The sequence below is a fragment of the Schistocerca cancellata genome, chromosome 3 (assembly GCF_023864275.1).
Source record: "Schistocerca cancellata isolate TAMUIC-IGC-003103 chromosome 3, iqSchCanc2.1, whole genome shotgun sequence".
Taxonomy (NCBI): domain Eukaryota; kingdom Metazoa; phylum Arthropoda; class Insecta; order Orthoptera; family Acrididae; genus Schistocerca; species Schistocerca cancellata.
The window spans coordinates 903,018,270-903,030,925 of record NC_064628.1 but is presented as its reverse complement, the minus strand read 5'-3'; the positions used below and the strand labels follow the sequence as shown (position 1 = coordinate 903,030,925).

Here is a 12,656-nt window from a genome sequence, read left to right as displayed (position 1 = left end):
GTATGAAAAAACAGAGCCCAGACTGCTCTTCTCATTAATTCTGCATCTGCTGTATTCTGTCTTATTGCTAGACCATAGCACTTCTGAATATGATCTATTGTAGCATATGTCAGTCTATTTTTCCCCATCTAAAGTTTTTCCATCGCTAAATTTCTTGCCTTTCATGCTAGCCTTGAGCTGTCGAAGTCTTGATCCCATCCTTTTCAGAACATGGAAAACACACTCCAGTTTGCAAATTTTCACATCGTTAACATGGGGTCTCAGTTACTCAATTTCTCTGAAAGCCTTTGAGTCACCATCTCCGAGATAATTTATGTATCTAACGTTGTACCATTTTACTGAGCGTTGATAAATACTTCTTACACCAGCAACTTCCATACCACCACTTGACCCATAGTAATTTGCCATCGACTCCTCTTCATGTTTATTTTTCATTTTCTCCTTGCATCTGCAATGCTTAGAAAGTATTGCCACATCAACTACCTTACCAGTGTCCACATTTGTAGCCGTTACTACAGCATTCAGAGATGTGTGGCCTCTCTTCTGCCAGCTTCCATCGAAAGCTATGGACAAGTCTCTGCTATTATTATTTTCAACAACTGCTTCCTCAACAGCATCTTTCATGTTTTCCTGTGCCACATCTTCTACAGCAGAGCCTATTGCAATTATGTGTTTGTTAAATTTTGAAGGTGGAGGAGGGAGGTTCATCACACCACACGACATGGCACCTGCAGCCCTGCCCTTTCCTATACACCGTAATCCATAAACCAGTCTAATGTTTATATCGTATAGTTTACCTGTATCTGCAGTAACATGTGAGGAATTGAAGAAAGTAACACTGTGTTTGCAATAACTGCACATCAACTCTAATTCGCGAGCAAGTCCTACATGTAAGTTTGTTTTCAATGAAACACCACATTTTCCACATTGTTTGCAGCACACGTTCTCCAAAACGTCTGATGATAAAGAGACGTTAATTACCTCATATTTTGTAGTCCCAGCATTTAGTTTCTTGTATTCTTCTTCAACTCCAGCTAGCTTCTTGAAGCACTTTCCGGTGTAGTGGCAGCAGCATCACTCAATGTATCACTACCAGTGTTGAGGTTAGTCGCTACTGGGACATCAGATACTGATGAAGATGAATCAGACGAATTTTTAGTACACTTTACTTTCTTGCGCCAATGTACACGCTTTCTAAATACCTTCAGACTAGGTCTTGGCATGTTGAAGGAAAGAAAACTCAATGACTTCTCCACATACGACTTTCACAACAATGACATGAATGTACTCACAAAGGAAGCAATACAAATGGTGCAGAATCTATTGTCAACTGTCTAGCAGTGTAGCCAACAGAAAAGCTAACTCTCTTGTGCTCAATTATATCTCTGGCAAGGCTGTCTATATCAGGTATATTTCGCGTCTCATATACAAGGTGCGGAACATCCTGTGTCGAAATTATTTTAAAAAATTATTTAAAATAGTTCTATTCACGTCATCCAAATATTTTATACATGGTATTAAACGGGAGAGTCTAAATTCGAAAATGCATTTACCCAAAAATCGATCTTTTCATCGAATAACTCATTCCATATACCCTTAAAGTCAAAAAACAAAATCTTCTGTTTGCTATAGTGTAAATGCTTTATTCGCAGGTACATGTCAGTAATGGCGCGTGCAGGCGAACCCCCTGCGCGTTGCTCGCTCGTGTTGGCCTATATGTAAAGGGCGCTTAATACTTTAACTATCTTTCTCCCTTTTATCTGCCATTGTGCCCGTCTTTACTTGCGCCCTCGGCAGGGGCCTGGCTCGCCACCCTACGGTACGTCGCTGTGTGGCCCAATAGATAGCCCGTCGAAAACTGAACACAGATCAAGCATGAAAACGGGATGGACGTGTACTGAACTGTGATAAAAGAAGCAAAACAGAAATAGTGAATTGTCCAAGCTCAAAATATGCAACATCGATCGGATTTCAACAGTCACAACATAGTGGTGTATGGTAATGGTGTTTGACTGCAAAACGTATGATCCATGTTCAAATCTCCTTCGTGCCCAATTTTTTTGCTTTCTTCCACAAATTGATGAACTGTCCGTCTGTTTTGTCAAACTATGCACTGGTTGTGGAGTATGAGTCATGTGATAATATATTACCATGCAAGTAAATGTGCTGAATAGTGAGAACAGACCAGATGCAGCATAGGCCTCTCACAGAAATAAAAACGACAAATAAACGGGTGTGAACTATGTTACAACAAGGAATTCGAGAGTTAAAACTTAAAAAACTGAACGCAAGAGTGGTACTAAATTAGAGATATGAACGTCTCGGGACCCCTTCGTTAAACATCGCTGTTGCAAATGGACATTACACCACGACGCAGACACAAAATTGAATACAGCGGACAGCCATGTCAATGACCGGGCGGGAGCTCGTAAGGGTGGCAAATGGGTGATTTTAACTCCAACAACGTGAGCACACAACCACGATGCCGTGACTACTGAAATCCATTCGATGCTGCACATCTTGAGCTTGGAGCATTCAGTTTCTTTTTTCTCACAGTTCAGTACCCATTCTTCCTGTTTTCATGCTTGATCTGTGTTCAGTTTTTGACAGGCTATCCACTGGGCCATGCTACCACTAAGTCTAAGGAGGCTGTGGTGACGAGTTTTCTTGTCAATTAATATCATGTAACTGTTATGAGATACTGTCATTGCCTTGCAAAACTTTCAAACTGATAGGCTAGTTACGGAAGCAATAAGTTTGAATTATATTTGTGGCTCAGCATAAGCCGAGCACTACAAAAAATTTGTTATAGACTCATTTAGTGTTCCCCTCCACGGAAATCTTTAGTAAAAGGCGAAAGATTTATTCGTCTTGAAGGGAAACAAGAGTAACTATCACAGGCACTTCTGCTATATTTAAGACTTTCCACCGCATCCTTTTTTAACAAGAACACATCAAGTAAATACAATTTTCGGGCATATCTCACCAAAAATCAAGAGTTAATTGTTATTGTCTTGGAAAATACATCCTAATTTATAGTGATATTAAGACGTGTGATCACAAACGAAAGCTGTTTCATAAATAAGGACCACTTCTGGCCTCGGCGAGTTGCTGGCTGCCTATTCCCTACTTTCCCTGCGAGGCAAGAGATGGCAGCACAAAACATGGCACCTCTCTCTCTCTCTCTCTCTCTCTCTCTCTCTCAACTACAGTTTGCTGCTCCGCGGGGAGCGGTGAAACAGTCCGTCTTCTCGCTCTCTTTGTATGATGCCCACATCAAGCCAACAGCTTTTCAAGAAGCGGGTCCCAGTAATACACTGTAAAGCGAAAGACTTTTTTTTCCCCTTTAGTATTCCAATCTCCTTCACAAGAATATGGAAAAAAAGTATGATTCCACTACATTAAAGCATGCTATCTGAAACTAGTGAGTGAGTCGAAAACTTTAGGATTTGTTTCAGATGCCTGGTACACCACATTAAACTGCCTCTGATGTTGATACCAGTTACACTGTGATGACAAATGCAACTGAATAGGGATTCTTAAAATTATGTATAGGAGAATAGAACTGGTACATTACACACGTACATCGCTGTTTGTTTACATAATAACGACTGGAAGTTAAGACTAATCTGCAGAGTAGCCCGAGGCTTACTAGGTTTGGTTGAAAGTTAATTAGCTGTGATTTGGTGAAGCCAACGAATGTGAACGGCAAATAAAGGTTGTGATAACTGATTTACGTGTAGCGTATTTAATATTTACATTCGTGACATAATTAGGCCTAAATACAGTCTGCTACATGCCAGTAACACACTTTTTGTCATAAAACTAAAACAATGAAGTACAGAAAATGTATGTTTGATAATGAGTAAGTCTCCGATGAGAGTTTTGACGCATATCATGTTCATACGTTGTACAAAAAGCAAGTGGACGGAGGAAGAAAGGGGTGCAGGGTTCACTTTAACCTTATTTCGTCGGTTTTTCCGTATTTGCTATTGTTGCTACGCATGCAAAGCAAATTCTTATTTAGTGTGAGCCTAGTTGCATTAACAAGCAGCGCTTTATACGTAGAAAAAGATCGAGATACACTGTAATGAATAACTGAGAAGTTTAACAGTCATATGACCTGCAGGTATCGTATCTAAATTACGTGTGCCGAAACAAGCATATCATCCAAATTTAACAATTTACGAATATGAAGTACCCATCAGTTTTTTTCCTTAATAAACCTGTCGCCTTTAGGAGTTCTGTTATAAATAAATCACCGTCAATCAACTAAAACGTCATAGGCACATTCATCGGCTTCCTGTTTTGAGATTTCCTAGATCACTTCAGGCAAATACGATGGTCCCCTCATCGAGGCCACAGCCCGACCACACGTCCTATCATTTTATATTATGCTTAGGTATCCTGCGTATGTCTATATTTTGGGTTCTTGGTTTTAGAAATCTCTGTTTGGGGTCGGCCATTTAAGTGATGGCAGACCTAAGTTTGTCCACTGGGCATTACTTTGAACAAGTACAACCACAAAGTCGACGGGGATTATTTGCTATACACTATTAACAAACCTCGCTTAAAAATTATTTGTTGATATCCCCACGAATCAATAAAGAAATATTCGGATAATCAGAACACTTACTCCCTTGGCTATTCATATTAATGAAGGATAGTGATAACCTAACTCGATATTTTTTCCTGCGGTCGTTATTCAGATAACCCACCTGAAATCGTTTAACCCTTCACCTTAACGAAGAAGAAGGTATAGCGCAGCTCCTTCGTGTTGCCTTGAGTAGACGAGTATACTTTTAAGATTTCAACCACCTACTTTAGGTAACATCCCCACAAAACCGGACCATCATCACTTGAAGTATAACATATTAAGTACTGTGCTTCGTTATTAATAAAATAAAACCACTCGGAAAGCGCCATTCCCTTCCCATGCCCCGTAAGGCATGGTGAACGATCATCGATTGCAGATGAGATCCTACGAATCCCATTCTGCATGCCTCACGCTCAGGGAAGGCGCTACCACTCATCATCGTGGTTACGTCTACTCCAGTATTGAACTAGAGAGAGTTGAAGACATACTACAGAAATGATCCTGTGAAGTATGATCTTGACCACCTACGCCCCTTCTCTGATACTTATGAACACCGCGGAAGTACATCACTTTCGAGAACAATCAACGCTACTCATTGAAGAGTCAATTTGGCGCAAAAACATCTCTATTAACTCGTTTTACCTTAACTGAAGATGCGCAATCCGTGCTTTTTAACAGCATCCTTAAGCTGTATTCCGTATCATACGAAGAAAATGTTCTCATGGATGCTGACACAAATGCAGCGGGGTTCTCCGTAGTTCAGCGCGTCACGTTAGATGGCTCGTTAGTGAGCGACTTCCGAAACACCACCCGTTTGTCAATAGGGCAAGGTCCACACTTCACACTAGGCATATCTGCGTGTTTACAGTGTGGAGGTTATGTTTCGAAAGTTCTACATCAAGAGCGTAACTAAATTAGTCTGATTACTGGGTTATATTCGTGCGTGGGCATATTTTACAAATACCCGTTATTAATAGCATATGGCTGGACATTATACTTACATTTTTTTCATTATTCGCATCTCGAAAGTGTTAAATTCATTAGAATTACATCTGCGATTTATGTAAACGTGTTTGATCACACTCGCCTTGGGCGTCAATTCCTTATTTTGCTGTAGCGAAGCTTCATTGCTCGGAGATTTGTTTTCTGACAAACCTGATTATCCTGCCAATATCTAACTTGCTGCATAATTGCTGTAGAAATTTCCACCACGTGCGAGTGGCTATGTACATGCTTGAGGTGTGTTCTGAAGCCAACAGTATTTCACTTAAATTTGGTGTTATGACTGCGTCTTGTGCTCACCAAAACGAATGTATTTTGAAGTAGCAACGAGTAAGCTGCTCATTTCATTACTGTAATTAACGAACATTTCTCTTACAAGAGCCAAATAATAATTTGTATATCTGAATCAGCTTTTCAAGTTAGCATATGTTTAGTGAGGCTTAGTTACTCTGTTTACAAACTGAACAGGCGTTTCCATGTAAATGTGATGGCGTTTCTTGTCTATGGTGAATAGTTAGTCCTACTGTAAATATATTATTAAAGTTAATTGTTTATGTCATCAAATCATAAACACAGACATACTACACATTATATGGGACAAAACAGTACGCTACAAACAAGATTTAAAATACATTTACAATATCATCATTTTCCTTGGAGAAGGGCTTCTGATTGAGATTATACATTACAATTTAACATGCATAACGTGCATTTTCTTACAACTGATGCAAGTGGTAATAGCATTATTTCTAAGTTGTCTGTTACAGTACTTACAGTTTACACAGCTCCAGCAGGGAACTTTGTATTTTTATGAATAAATTAGAATATCTTTTGGCTTTTTTTTTACTAAAACCAGAAATTTAACAGTTAGGTACTTCCATGCTAATTTTTAACTGATAACCAATGTTACACTAGACCTGGCATTTGAATTCTTACAATGTGGCTGCTAGGGTTAACTTCCCCTCTAGAGTTGCAGAAATATAAACCAATCTTACAGAAAGAGTTTCCCCCAAGTGAAATTCCCTGATTTCCAGACAAGATTTATCATTTTTTCCTGACAAATCTTGAGATCTCAAGGGTAAGTAAAGACATAAATTGACAAAAAAATTTAAGGACTTCTTTATTTGTACGTGTGAGCAAAAATCGTAAGTACTAAAATCCACATTTTTTGTAATGAACTGTTTTTAGATGGAGAAAGCAAGGCAGATGGTATGTGTGTTTCATTAAGATCACTGATGTTATTTTATTTCAATAAAACAAAACACATTTGGTGACACAAATACGCTTTTCATTGGAGTCGCAATTCGGATTTAAAATACCCTCACTGATTTCAGAAACAACCGCAGAAAAAAATTTGCCTCTTGAAAGAAGTGTATAAGGCAGGGAAGAGTTGTGTGAATGAACATTATAGGTGACCACCAATAAAATGTTGATTCTACTATGTTTGTTATTGTCTGGTATTACCCATTGTATTATGTCTTATTTTACAGGTATTTTTAGGTTTATCTTTCAAAAAATATGTGAGTACATAGCATACAGACTACCTGTGACTGCCACAATTTTCTTCTTCTTATCGCCCATACTTTCTAATATAAAAACTACTTTCAAAGTGCCAAAATGTACTAGAACAAATAAAATCTCTATAAAACGCCACAATGTACTTGAAGTGAGACAGTCACAATTCCTAAAATCCATTGCCCATGGTCTCTGGTTTGCAGAGGAGTCCTGGGTCCATGGATAAACCACAAAAATCTACCGCCTTATGCCACACACAGACAGACCTAGTCTGCAGGCAGATCTGTGAGGCAAGATCCGATGGGCAGGTCCTGTACTTTAGTGGGAAACGATAGGCTGCAGATCGGCACACCCGATCTGTTGGAGATACCCACAGAAATGGCCTGCAGTTTTGGCCTGTAATGGAAGTCTACTCGTGTGACCAGCTATTCACACATCATAGACACCATGCTGATGAAGGGGGGAGAAGGGGGAAAAAGAGGTGGGAAGTGACAAGTTATAGAAGTAGGAATAGGACTTCCTCAGGCAGTATTATTATGAATGTGGAAAATAGATTTGATCTGTTGTCACAGTTGGAAACCGATGATCCAAAAGCAATCACAGGAGTAAAAAGGACACAACAAACTTTCAAAAAAGTGTTTGAAAAGTAAGAAGTCAGAATAACTTGTGAAGGAGAAGAAGAAGAAATTTTTGTTGCTTGGTAGTTCACATGGTAGTGGTGATGGCCAACTGTTGCAGGATGAACTAGGGTCAGGTTACCAGGTCACAAGTTGTTTTTTTAAACCTAGTGCAAATCTGGGTCAGGTGCTAGAGGATGTAGGTTCACTTTGCATAGACTTCACACAAAGAAAGACACTGTGGCAATAGTGGGTGGGGCAAGCAACAACATAGACAGGAACCCTAATTATTCAATTTAGAGTGACCTGGTAAAGACAGCTTCAGCAATGAGACATACTGGTGTTGGCTTGTGTCTGTCATGAGGCACCATGAACAGCCTCATTTAAACTCTTCTGTTAGCAGAGTTAATGTAGAGGTGGAAAGGCTGCTTGGATCAGTTAAGGGGTCTCATATCATTGTGGCTCCTGTTGACTCCATCAGTAGGTGGGACTATACTAGGCATGGCCTTCACCTCAACCGGAAAGAGAAGGGAAAACTGTCTGGGCTAATAACAAATAACTTAAAGGGGGCACTATCACAAGTGGTAAAGTACCAGTTGTTACAAGTGACAGAACAGCAGTTTTTTGGGGTACAGAGGGCAGAAACTAAAGATGTTCAGGGGCAGGCTGAAAATGACTTTCACATTCACACACACTCACACAAACACACCAGCAGTGTGGTTTCAGTTGCCCGAAACTGTGTGTGTGTGTGTGTGTGTGTGTGTGTGTGTGCGCGCGCGCGCGCGCGCGCGCGCGCGCCTATTGTTGACAAAGGGCTTAATGGCCGAAAGCTTTATTTATTTGTGACAGTCTTCTTCTTGTGCCTATTTGCAACTCAGCATCTCCGATATATGGTGAGTAGCAACTTTCCTTTCATAATATTGTTACATTCCATCCTGGATTTTCCATTGTTTGATATTTGTGTGATCAATCTCTTATCAGTGGAACATTTCCAGACTGGCTAAAATATGCTGAAGTTAAGCCCCTCTACAAGAAGGGGGATAAAGAGATACCATCAAACTACTGACTAATTTCACTTTTTCTAGCTTTTTCAAAAATATTTGGAAAAGTTGTGTTCAAGCATCCCTTTAAGCATCTGACTGCAAATAATATATTGCCCCTAGTCACAGTCTGGGTTTCTTAAGGGTTCTGACAGAGAGAAAACTGTTTACACTTACACTGAAAATGTACTCAATTCATTAGATAATAAATTAGCGACTACTGGCATTTTCTGTGACCTGTCAAAAGCCTCTGACTGTATGGCATGCACGTCGAAGATGTTGACAGTTGAAAGCGTTAATTTTCTGGGATTACAACTCGATAATAAATTCAGTTAGGAAAAGCATACCAAAGAATTGCTGAAGCACCTAAAAAAGTCTGTATTTTCAGTAAGAATGTTGTCAGATGTAGGAAATACAAATATAACAGAAACTTCCATACTTTTCTTACTTTTGTTCTATTCTGTCACACAATGGAAAAGCTTGTAACAAGAATCATTTGTGGCGTAAATTTGAGAACATCAAGCAGAAACCTGTTCAGGGAACTTTGTATTCTAAGCATTGCTTCTCAGTATATTTCTTCCTTAATGAAATTTCTTGCAAGTAATATATCTATATTTCCAACCAATAGCTCAATACATAGTATCAGTACCAGAAGAACGATCTACATGAAGACCTAGAATCACTTGCCTTGGTCCAAAAAAATGTCCAGTATTAAGGAACACATGTTTTCAATAAACTGCCAGCAACCATTAAAAACTTTGTTTCTGATAAAGCATAGTTTAAACAGAGTTTGAAAGATTTTCTGATTGGCAACTCCTTCTACTCTATAGATGAATATCTTAACAGGGCCTGTTAGACCAGCTTAAGTAAAAATATCTGTTAAGATTTCAGTTTTGACAGCACTTGGTCACAACAGGCAAGATTAGATATTTTGTGTATGACAAATTTATTGAAAGTATATAACAATGTTTCAATAACTGTATTAATTCTGTAAATAGTAGCAGTTCCAGTTTACTGTAATGAATTCACCTATTTTGACAATCTCCTGACAAATGATGAGGGTTGTAAGTATTATATTCAAATGTTTTAGGTTTTTTATGTTATACTTTCTGACATGTTCCACACCCATGAGAATGATCTCATTTTGGGGTCTATGGAATGAAAACTGAATCAAATCTAAACTGTGATGATCAATCCACGCAACAGATAACTTGTGCAAATACTCTGAGAATCAATATTAATGAGTTAATGAGGATAGGTAGCAACTCATTTTAAAGATGATTGCTGAGCTGCAGAAAGGCACATAGGAAAGACAATCACACTCACACAACTAAATTTTTGGCCACAGCCTTTGGTAGAAAATGGGAGCACACACAAATTAACACAATCACTCAGACCACCTCACACACACACGACCTCCATTTCCAACTGCTGTGTCAACAGTCTCTCTGAGAATCATATCCAAACAAATGACTCCTCACACCTCCCTGCCTCTCATCGGCAGCTGCTAGGCTAGCAGCACAAACTGGTGGCAGCACTGACTCAGGCTGAGGGGAGCTGTAGAAAGGGAAGAAGCAGTAAGAATGAGGGAGTAGTGAAGTGGTGCATGTACTCAGCTGCCCCAGTTAGCGATGATGCATGACATCTCAGCAAACAAATGATTTCACCTACTGAGACAAAAATGACTTTTTTTCAGTGGTTGTTTTTTTTCCAGATTTCTCTGATATTACCCTGACATGTTTGAAATTCCCTGATTTCTAGAACTTGGGACAACCCTGTTAATAGTAGATGTGAATTGACAATGAATGTCTTATTCCATCAATTAAAACATTTCGGCAGTATACACCCCTGGGCGCTGAATTTCTCTGTGTAGGTAACAACAATGATTCATTTCTCTTTCGTTTCTGATTGTTTCTTGTTCCTCCCTGTTCAGTGCCATTTTGTCCAGTGTTAGAGACAACTGGGATTGAAAAGGTACCGCTGCTCTATTACCGAGAGAGAAGTATTAGACATTTTAGAAGAGTCTACAGATTCTGAAATTGAAGCTGGTGATAGTGGTGAAGAGGTGGGTGAAACTGAAGAGGAATGTGTTGTGCGCAAGGATGTGGACAGTGACAGTGGACTAACAGATTCTGAAGACAAACTCTGGGCATCTGTGGCAAATGATGACACACCTGGTGAGGTCAGAGCGAAGTACTTTACAACCACTGGAAAAGTTTTTTTATTCAGACCTCCTCATACCACAAGTAGCACAAAACATATTGAAAGAGTGAGAAAGCATAAGAAATTAAGATAAAGTAGGAACAATATGTCAATCAATTGAGAAGACTTTTTCCCCAGGAATTGTTAACATCACAATAAATCATACCAATGAAGAAACACCGAGACAGAATTTACTCAATGCAAACAGATCTGAATTCATGGCATATATAGGGTTACTTATTATTATGGGGAAGGAGGGCGATAGTACGTCACGTATTCCCGATTCGTGGCCGAACACTTCAGGAAGGTTTCTTTATACTGCAACTATGAGTAGAACTAATTTCTGTCAGCTTACTAAAATTGTAAGATTTTATGAGAAGAGAGACATGAAAGGAGCACAAGCACAGGGAATGTGACAAGTTTGCTGCAATATGAGAAGTACCTGACAAAATGAACGATTTACTGCCAAGGTATTATTCTACTGGGATGCACACTGTTATTGATGACATGTCACTGTTCTGTGGCAGGAAAAACTTGGAAGTATGGTATACTTATACGAATACTCACAGACTCTAAAACCTGATATGTTCTCAGCACAGAGCTGTATGCAGGAACGAAAAATGATAGTCCACAACAATCAAATTCAGCTGCAGCTGTAGTGATACGCCTGGTTGTTCCTATACATAATTCAGGGTGCAATGTCAGCACAGAAGATATTACTTGTCTGAAGATTTGTGGAGGAATCTCAAGCTAATTCTTGTGGGAACATCACAAGATAATAGGAAGCATGTACTTCAATAATTGGAAGACATCTCAGGAACAGAATTGTATTCCAGTAAATTTGCTTTCAGTGATTCTAGTACTGGAATATTGTTTCATATATCGCCTGTGAAAAATGCAAAAAATTTCAGCTGCTGCTAACTCAAAGTTATGATGCTGCAATCAGTCAACCTACTGACACTAAGAAGAAAACAGTCATAAATTTATATTATGAGACGAAAGGCGGCATTGACACAACCGATCAAATGGTAAGGAAATTTTCAAATAAGAGGGCTACAAGGTGGTGGCCACTATCTATTTCCTATACTCTTATGGACACAGCATCATTAAATTGTTATACAATGTTTCTATTCAAATTCCCAGAATGGGATAAGGCAAAATTTAATAAGCAATGGCTTTTTTTTCAAGAATTGGGACTACAGCAAACAAGACCATACACTGAAGAAAGGGCTACGAATATTCGAGGACTCCGGAAATGTGTGGTTTCAGTCATGGGAACTATTCTCAGAGAAAATATCAAGGAGAAGTTCGTTGCAAAAGGAGCTGAAGGATGAAGGGAAAGACGTCATTTGTGTTGTCATGAAAGCTAGTCAAAAGCAGTGAAGTATAATAAAGTGAATGAAACAACACTGATCTGTACCACCTGTACGAGATACACATGCAGTAGACTGAGCGAGGTGGCGCAGTGGTTAGCACACTGGACTCGCATTCGGGAGGACGACGGTTCAATCCCGTCTCCGGCCATCCTGATTTAGGTTTTCCGTGATTTCCCTAAATCGCTTCAGGCAAATGCCGGGATGGTTCCTTCGAAAGGGCACAGCCGATTTCCTTCCCCATCCTTCCCTCACCCGAGCTTGCGCTCCGTCTCTAATGACCTCGTTGTCGACGGGACGTTAAACACTA

The 12,656-nt window shown here is 39.4% G+C and overlaps 2 non-coding genes across 2 annotated transcripts; both read right to left on the bottom strand.

Moving 5' to 3' along the window:
* Positions 1 to 2,772: 2,772 nt before the first annotated feature.
* LOC126178585 (U5 spliceosomal RNA) lies at positions 2,773 to 2,891 on the bottom strand. The gene has a single exon (XR_007536470.1). It is a non-coding gene; the product is annotated as a U5 spliceosomal RNA (small nuclear RNA).
* A 2,016-nt stretch (positions 2,892 to 4,907) lies between these two features.
* On the bottom strand, positions 4,908 to 5,115 carry LOC126178494 (small nucleolar RNA U3). Its single transcript, XR_007536386.1, has one exon. It is a non-coding gene; the product is annotated as a small nucleolar RNA U3 (small nucleolar RNA).
* Between the last annotated feature and the right edge of the window lie 7,541 nt (positions 5,116 to 12,656).